At 37.4% G+C, this 9425-nt stretch overlaps 1 protein-coding gene across 4 annotated transcripts in view; it reads left to right on the top strand.

Annotated features, from left to right (window-relative positions):
- The first annotated feature begins 218 nt into the window (after window positions 1-218).
- CDH18 (cadherin 18) overlaps window positions 219-9425 on the top strand; it is a 1017877-nt gene continuing 1008670 nt past the window's right edge. For 3 of the 4 annotated variants that reach the window (XM_086676366.1, XM_086676367.1, XM_086676363.1), the window contains exon 1: window positions 1509-1814. The gene's annotated coding sequence lies outside the window, so the exon portion shown is untranslated. Of the gene's footprint in view, window positions 236-1508; window positions 1815-9425 lie in introns of those variants that run through there. The other variant, XM_086676364.1, reaches the window with a different exon arrangement.

Raw genomic sequence — 9425 nt, 5'->3', positions numbered from 1 at the left:
GTGCAGTAATGTATTATTACAAAGAAAAAGTAACTAAAAGGTTGGTTGACCAAGCAGTGTGAAATTGAGATAAGCAACCATCTTCTCATTAGAAATTAAACACGACTGCATTTGTAGGATTTGGTTTAAGTGCCGGAGGAGGTCATCGAGAGGACAGTCCAGATGTGACGGCAGGTCAACCCGCAAGCTTGACCCGGGCAATCTGGGAGGCTCCTATCACCGCTGTCCTTTAAAGGTATGTTCTGCCCATCATTCCCTTAGCAGGAACCGTTTTTGAGGATGCAGACTTGAGAAAGCAATGTGTTGTTGAGAGCATCTGGATGATAGACATAATTGCACTCAGTTAAAGCTTCATATAAACTTGCTAGATTCTAGCAGGCATTCGTGGAGATTTATTTGCCTTGTGGCCCCTGAAGACAAACCTTGGTAAATTCCCTTGCCTTTTTTCTTTTCTTTTTTTTTTTTTTTTTAAGTTCCCTTGCTTATTAAATCTGCAACCTACCACCTGGAGTGACCTACCTCTTTCTTTGGTTTTTCCTTATGCTCTGTGTTCAGGGACCAATTTGCAAGCCAAAGTGGACCCCAAATGCCCCCCTCTCCTTCCCTCCCCAGCCCCTCCTGGAGCATGTGGGAAATGAAAAACCCATCCGCTGTTCAATGGTTTGTTTTGTGCTTTTTTATTGTGGTCACTTAGAGCAGTTTAGTGGGGAATGGTGAATGTGTCCCTTTAAGAAGAAAATCTCCTTAACCTTGAAGGGATGAATCAGGTGTGAAATGCTCTATTTGATACATTCGGAGGGATCCTTTTGTAGATTTGTGCTTTAAAATTGAAAAACATACACTGAAGTTTGACTCAGGCTCTAGTTCAAAAATATCTACAAACACCACCCCTCTTATGAGAAACAAAATGGTAGGTCATATTTTTCTAGAATAAAAGGAATACTTTTTAAATATCAATCAACATAATGGAGGGTTCTTTAACTGCTCCAATGTATTCAGGCTAATGAAGGCATCATTTTTTCTAGCAAAAAGCATTTGTCACTGTATGCAATTTTGCTCCTGATTTTCTTCTTATATATTTGAATTAGAAAGATTTCATCAGAATGCATCTCTGTAGCAATTTGTAAATAATGATGAATAGCAGGTGTATAATTTTAAATTACCAGAAGCAGGAGAAGAAGGGGTGAATTTTAAAAATGCTAAAATCTGCGATAACACTAAACTTGCTTTGAGCCTCTGCCCTCTCAAACCCTATCTCTCAGGGAGATAAAATAATGAAAAATACTTCCCTAAACTGCTGGCAAAACTCTTATTGTTTGTACCACTCTTGGAAAAGACTCTTGGGACGAGCAGAGGAATCCTTGCTATTGATTGGCTGGTTAAATAGAGGACTATTAGCTTCAGACAGGCTAGATTGATTATACAGCAGCAGCAGCGGGAGCTGGGACTCAGAGCTGAGTGAGCGTCAGGGTGAAAAGGAGAGAGAGAGAGAGAGTGAGAGAGAGAGAGAGAAAGGGAGAGAGGCAAGGTGGGGAGAAAGCGGTGCACGTTCCATAGCATCACTGTGTGACTGCTGGTGCCGAATAGGATTAGCTTGCTTTCTTGCTTTCTCAGTCAACAACTTACTGAGATGCCTTTTCTTTTACAAGAGGCTGTCAGCGCCGAGCCCCAGCAAGAAATAAAAGACTTCACCTTGGAATAGTTCATCTCACTCCGGCATCATTAAAGAGGATTTTGAAAAGAAAACAAAAATCACATCCCCTTCCCAGCCCCACTTTGTTCCAGGATCGAACAGACACAGTTGCATGCTTCAGGTAAGGAGATTAAATTTTTATCTCGGGATTCGTTTTTAGTCATTCGCAGTAAAATATAGCCTAGCCTTGCATGTTTTAAAAACTGAGTTTTCAGGGATGTGTTAGACTCAATGCCATGCATAGGCATGTGGATTTAGAAATGTGCTGATACATGTTTAGAGGTATATATTTGCTGTTTTATCTCCAGGTACATAGAAATTTTATAAGATCACTAGCTGTTAAGTTTATAGAGCAGATATTCTGTATGGAAAAAAAAGAAAAGAAAAGAAAAGGAAGCAAAGTCCATACTCAAAGGAGCATTTCTGGTGACAGCCTTAAAATATGTTCACATATAGTGTTCTTAGCTGTGAAACAACTTTGGGGAAATAACAGCATATCGCAAAAGGACCATCACTGTGTTAAGTATGTACTATTCAATTTCATGCAGACATAGAAGCTACAATGTTTTCAGTGATTGTCAGTTGTTACTGTTTTTTTTTTTTTTTCCTGAACCTGTCATTCACAGTCTTAACACTCTTCAACATAAACATGATGTGTCCTAAATGATGTGACATTAGACTGCCATCTTATTATGGCTAAGTTATTGATGGTTAGCATTTGGTCTTAAGAAAGTACTGAGCTTGGGCAAAGAAATATGACTCTGGAGATGTTTAGCTATTCTACAGTCCATGGCTGAGCTGCAGTTCCATCAATTAATATTAAGTGTCAGTGATGGCATATGCTGGTAAAGTGTCTGTGAACATGCAGAAACTTTGCACATGTTAAAATCTCTTCTGAGAACAGTATTTTTTTTTCCTTGAGGAAAGCGACTGCATGGCATAGGAAAAACAGGCTGGGGCAATGCAGTACTGATGTAGTTGATTGACCTTAGGTTTACAGTTCGACTGCTAAAGAGGCAGCATTGTGATAGAAGACGAACGTGACGAACTCCGTCCTTGCTGGAACTCAAATGGTCTATGATATTTTGGGTGTAAATTTATTTGCTTTTGGGTCAGTGAAGACAGACATTTTATCCCGAGCTGCTCTGATTGTGTTTTTGAGTGAAGTTCCCTGAGTCACTAATCAAAAATCAAACTGCCAGCTGGGACAAGTCGGCAAAACTTTTTAGTATGTTGTTCAGTGGTTCAAATAATAAGATTCCAATACTCTTGGGAATCAACCTAGCTGAAGTTAGGAATATTACATACTCTGAATGTCTATATATGTGTCTGTGTTTAACCCTTGCTTATATATTAAATATACATATTTAAGGAACACAAATGTTCATGAACTCTATTTTGTCTTCTCAATGTGGACTGTTTTAATGCTTCGTGATAACATAAATGGTATATCTATCCAGATATTTACATTTATATCACCAATATCAGAAGGGAATAATTGTTATAAATTTTGTAAAGTACAGTTTGTCTAAAAGAATAGGAATGTGTATTGAAGAATATTGCATATGTTTGTCTTTGAATTCAGTTATTTGAAAAAACAATTATATCCATGTCTTTTGAGTATTATCTTTGAAAAATTAATATCATACTATTGACTGAGGAAGGTGGCAGGTATTTTAGACCATACTTCGAAACACACACAGACACAGACACACACACACACACATATACATATATACATGTATATATATATATATATATAATTTTATATATTTATTTATATATTGATATATTTATGATTATATATATTATAATTATATATGGTGTAATATTACATATTATATATGAGTAATATTATATCAAATCCACACACAGCCTTTGCCATAAATCTATTATAATCTTGTTTAATTACTGTTTTGCATTTATTACAATAATTATGTTTACTTTTTTGCAATTTATCCAAAATTATATTTTTAATCCTTCTATTTTATTGTTTATGAAAAAAATGTGACATATATTTGGTTCACTGTGGCTAAAGTGATATAATTACGATTTAACTAATTCATCTTGTAATTTTCAAATTTAATGCACAAAGTTATTTAAAATTCCATAATTTTTTGTTGCCATAATCTTAAGCATCTAACCTAGTTATGCAGTACAGTTACCTTATAGCACTTATCTATGGGTTATAATGAGCTATATAGCATAAAGAAAACTAATTCTTAATTGTGTTGTATTTTTCATGAGACTGTTGATACTTTAGCATAGGTGGATGTAAGCATCCATACTTGTTTTTTTTTTCTATGAATAGGCATGTTTTTCCTTTCAAAAGACTTAATACATTTCTGAACTATGTGCCTCTTGCACTTAAGCATTCTTCTTAGCTTACCCCAAATGTTACTTCGATTCTCTCTTATGTTTTTTTCTTGTTGTTATCTTACAAATTCTATAATTACTCCTGTAAGAGCTTTAATTCCCCAATCTTCACAGGATATTGTCCCATGATTGGAAACAAAGCAAGTTTTTTTTAAATAACATTTGGCACTTCTGGCGACGTAATTAAAATGTCTCCTGCTTTCCAGAGCAGTGCTCCTCAGCAAACAAGATCAAGGGAGACAGGTGTTCTAGCAGTCATGTGTAGAGGTGACTGTCTGAGTCTGAAATCTAGCAGCTTCTTTTGTGAATTCAGCTTTCACTTTTCTTTGCGTTTCGGGAAAGGCTCCATTTGACCCTTTATTCAACCTTCTATTTACTTCCACAGTATTAGGTATCTTTGTTGATTACTCATTTTAGCCACAGTGAACCAAAAAGAAACAAGAAAGTACAACCTCTTCTGTTTATATAGGTATCTGAGCCATTAGGGGGCTCTTTCTTCCTATGTTATCCTCAGCAAACCTCTGGGAGAGATTACATTGCTTCCTTAAAGTATTTTCCCTGTGTTTAGAACGTGAGTGCTGTTTGAAGCAGCTTCCCCCTACTTTCCACAGACAGAACTATTGCAGATTAATAAGATTTTTTTTTATTTTCATGGGAAAGTGAATTTATCCTGTGCTGTCTCAATTTATTCTCCTCAAAATGTTCTTATCTATGAAATGTTTAATCTCTGGAAATAACAATGGTTTGACAGAGTGAAATGACCAATCTTAGATAAATTTAAAGACTTCTGTCTTATGCAGCTAGTAGCTTAAGAAATGTAAAACTAAGGAAGAGCTGCAGGGAAGAAAGTTCCTTTACAATCCTCTGCAAATATCTGAGAGAGAATGAGTGCCTCAGGGCTCACCTGCAATTTGCTTTCAGCAGAAAAGAACAGCAGGCAGCAAAAAGAATATTACTTGTTTCCTATAAAAATAGACATGGAAGAATTGAAAATAATAGGATGGGTTCACTCCCCATACACATGTAGGACATATACTTTGTAAATTCCATTCTTGTTTCTGAAAACTAAATGAAGTTTTCATAAATATACACAGAGGGTGATGCAGGCAGCTGATTATGGGGGCAAGCCACGCATATTGAACTGCACTGCAGACTTTCTTAATAAATGGAAACACATTCCTCCTCTATCCACAGCAGCTAAAGATGCCCCCTGCTTACAGGACTAGTTTGGGGATTAGTCAACACTTACTAACGTCTCCAGGCAAAAGCAGTCTGTTTAGTGGGTCTCGGATTTTCCTCAAAGGACACCACCCCCAGACAGAAGTGACATACACTCGTGAGAGAGATTTCTTTGGGGAAGTGAGAGAAGGGGAAGGATTCTGAGCTGTGCATCACAGAATGCCATTCCTTTACTGAACAGTTCCTTGATTTATCAGGAGAGAAGAGTAGTCGCTTAAATAAAATAAGACGGAGTGGCACAGATATTTCCTTTACTGGTGTTTTGCAAGGAAACATGTAAGCTTTATCTTCTGTATGAAAATGTGCATACCTTGAAAAGCGTAAATTTTGAATGCGACTAGTATAATACACACAGTTGTGTGGGGATCAGTCCAAGTCTTCCTGGAACAGGCCGGTATATATTCTAATGCAGTTATTTCTTACCGAGTTAGCTTTCGGTAATGTGAACGGGTAATAAGACTTGAGAGGGAATCCTAATGCTACCAATTTTATGTAATCAGGATGAGGAATGTTTTAAGGTCTTTAAGTTTCTTCTAAAAAGAGGTGGTCTTTTATTTTCAAGGAGTACTGCATTGAAGATGGAGAAAAGGGCTAAAATCGAAAATAAGATAAATGAATAAAAATGCATTGACTGTCCATGATTTTTTTATGTTGCCAAAATGTACCCAAGGTCAATATAACAATGCAAGTTAAAGACTCATGTTTTCTATATAATGGTAAAGAAGTGCAAATACCACCGAAGTGAAATGTTATTTTGTCTCCTTCTCTGTTTTTATCTTATTTTTCCTTCCTTTCCCCAACGTTCATCTGTTTTGTTTCTTAAATTCCACATATAAGTGAAAACATATGATATTTATCTTTCTCTGACTCACTTATTTCACATAGCACAATACACTCTAGTTCAATCCACATTGTTGGAAATGACAAGATTTCATTCTTTTTGATCACCTAGTAGTATTCCTTTGTGTGGATATAATACATTTTCTTTATCCATTTGTCAGTTGCGGGACATTTGGGCTCTTTGTATAATTTGGCTATTGTTGATAGCATTTTGGACAAAGCATGGCAAATGGGCTGCAAATATTTATGCCCTATACGTTTTTTTAATGTCTAGACTTAATTTTTAGATCAGTTTTAGGTTTACAAAAATGAGATGTACAAACATAGAGTTCCCGCAGACCTCCTCACCTCCGTCTCCTTTACCCTGCGAGTTTTCCCATATCATTAATATTTTGCCTTCGTGTGGTACATTTCTCATAGTGAATGAACCATGATTCATAAATCATTATTAACTGAAGTCCAGAGTTTACCTTAGGGCTGACTCTTCGTGTTATATATATTTGGGGTTTTGACAAATGTATAATGGAATATAGCCACCATTATAATCACATGCAGAATGGTTTCACTGTGCCAGATTCCCCTGTGTGCCACCAAAATAGATTTTTCTCTCTCCCTTCCTCCCTTCTGCCCTCCCCCTGAACCTTGGATCTTTCAACTGTCCCCATAGTATTGCCTTTACAAGAATGTCATATTGTTGGAGTCATAATATGCCTTTACTGTGGTTTCTTCATGCCTTTTTGGGGCTTGGTAGCTCATGTATTTATATTGCTGAAAAATATTCCATTGTGTAGATGAACCGGTTTATCCATTCACCTACTGAAGGATATTTAATTGCTTCCAAGTTTTGGCAATTATGAACAAAGCTGCTACAAATATCCACATGCAGGTTTGAGTGTGGATATAAGTTTTTAATGCATTTAGGGCGATACCATGAGCATGATGGCTTGTTCATACAGTAAGAGTGTGTTTAGTTTTGTCAAGCTGTCCTCCAAAGTGGCTATACCATTTTGCATTCCCACCAGCAATAAATAAGAGTTCCTGTTCTCCACATCCTTGCCAGAATTTGGTGTTGTCAGTGTTCTGGATTTTAGTCATTCTAATGACTAAAGGTATATGGTATATCTTGTTGTTTTGGACTGAGCTGTCAGCACAGAGCCCCAAGCGGGGCTCGAACTCACAGACTATGAGATCATGACCTGAGCCAAAGTTGGACGCTCAATCTACTGAGCCACCCAGGCACCCCTATATTTTTAATTTTTTTAATGTTTTTTTTTCACTATTTTTGAGAGAGGGAGAGAGAGTGCGAGCAGGGCAGGGGCAGAGAGAGAGGAAGACGCAGAATTTAAAGCAGGTTCCAGGCTCAAGCCCGACTTGGGGTTCGAACTCACCAACCATGAGATCATGACCTGAGCTGAAGTTGGACGTTTAACCGACTGAGCCACCCAAGCACCCCTGGACAATATTTTTGATTGGTAATAACTGTTTCTGCTGTGTGATGAATAATTCCAAGGCATATCATGGATCTTCAGGAAATATGTCCATAATAACTGGCAAGATTTCCTTGCCAATTTTTTTTTCCCTTTTGCAGAACAGCTTGTGTGTGTGTTGGGGGAGAGGCGAGGTAGCCCATACTTGTAACACATATTTGCTATTCATAATTTAGGGCTCTGGTGGAATGAAGAAATTACAGCAATCAAATAATTCAGTCCCACATTTGTCAAATATCAGATGGCAACAATAACTTCCTATTTTGAAAGCACTGTTATTGAATTAAGGAGCAGAATCTGGCATTTTAAATTTCATATTTTACTTTCTAGCCATATTTATCTTGCAGGTAGAAATTGCTGGCTTCAAATTGTTTATAAGTATCTAAAGTCCTCAAGAAGATTGAGATTCTTCATAATCTGGCCTTGACCAAAGTTTATGACATAATTGCTGGTTACTCTGAGCTCAAGATAAGCTGTATTTGCCCCTCTCCCCCCAAATGCTCTCAACCTTTGCCTCTGCTAATCTTGATTTGATTGGTCTTCCTTGCCATCTCTGCTAATTCATACTTTACCAGTCTTTCTACAAATCCTTGGGAATTCCTCTACCGTTAATCACCTAAGACCTTGCATTATTAACTAAACATTTATTGTATCTGTATTATAACCTTCTATTCAAACTACATGATTCAGAAATGGAAAAAAAAAAATCCTTTGTGCTTTTTTCTTTTCCAGTCCTCCAAGTGCAATGTCCATGCTACTCATTAATGCCTATGAGTTGAAAAAATAAATTTTAATTTTTTAAAATGTTTTATTCAGTTTTGTGAGAGAGAGACAGAGTGCAAGTCGGGGAGGGGCAGAGACATAGGGAGACACAGAATCTGAAGCAGGCTCCAAGCTCTGAGCTGTCAGAATGGGGCCTGATGCGGGGTTCAAACTCACAAACCAGGAGATCATGATCTGAGCCAAAGTCAGACACTTAACTGACTGAGCCACCCAGGTAGCGCTGAAGGAATAGATTTTGAAAAATGTTCTTATTAGTACAGAATATGTAAATGATTTTTTGAAAATGTCATCGGTGTCCAATTTCCTTCCTTTTTTTTCTTTTTTTTAAGTTTATTTATTTTGAGAGAGAAAGAGAGAGAGAGAGAGAGCACACATGAACGGGGGAGGGTCAGAGAGAGAGGGAGAGCAAATCCCAAGCAATCTCCAGGCTGTCAGCACAAAGCCCCATGCAGGGCTGGATCCCTTGAACTGTGAGATCATGACCTGAGCCTAAATCAAGAGTCTGATGCTTAACCGACTGAGCCAACCAGGCTCCCCTCCAATTTCCTTTCCTTCTCCTGCCCCCTTTTCTTTTCATTTATAAGAAGGGCAATCCAGTTGGCTAAAGGTCTTGTGTTCTAATCCTCCCATGACAGTTGATACCTATAAAACTTTTATCCAGGCCACTTAACTGCTCTGCACCTGCTTTCCTGACTACTCTTTGTGAAAACATGCATTGTATTCTGGTAGTCAAGCTAATATGTATACAACCCTTACAGGCAGAAAGCACTATGCATGACTATAGGGTCATTATGCAGTGTCTATAATTAGAGGTGCCTCCGAAAACAAAATTTAAAATATTTGGTAAAAGAAAGCACTTTGGGGCAGAGAGTACGGGTGGAGATTTGTATATGCTCCCTTTTGGGGCACTGATTCGAATTTAAATGATATTGAAATGAGAGTCAAAGGATTGGACTATTTTACTAACATGCTAATTAAATTTTAGAAGGTTTCTTGAAACAGTGTAC

The sequence above is a fragment of the Puma concolor genome, chromosome A1 (assembly GCF_028749965.1).
Source record: "Puma concolor isolate L17-30 chromosome A1, mPumCon1.1.hap2, whole genome shotgun sequence".
In the NCBI taxonomy this organism is placed as follows: Eukaryota; Metazoa; Chordata; class Mammalia; order Carnivora; family Felidae; genus Puma; species Puma concolor.
The sequence above is the reverse complement of the archived record's forward strand: the minus strand, read 5'-3'. Positions and strand labels throughout refer to the sequence as shown.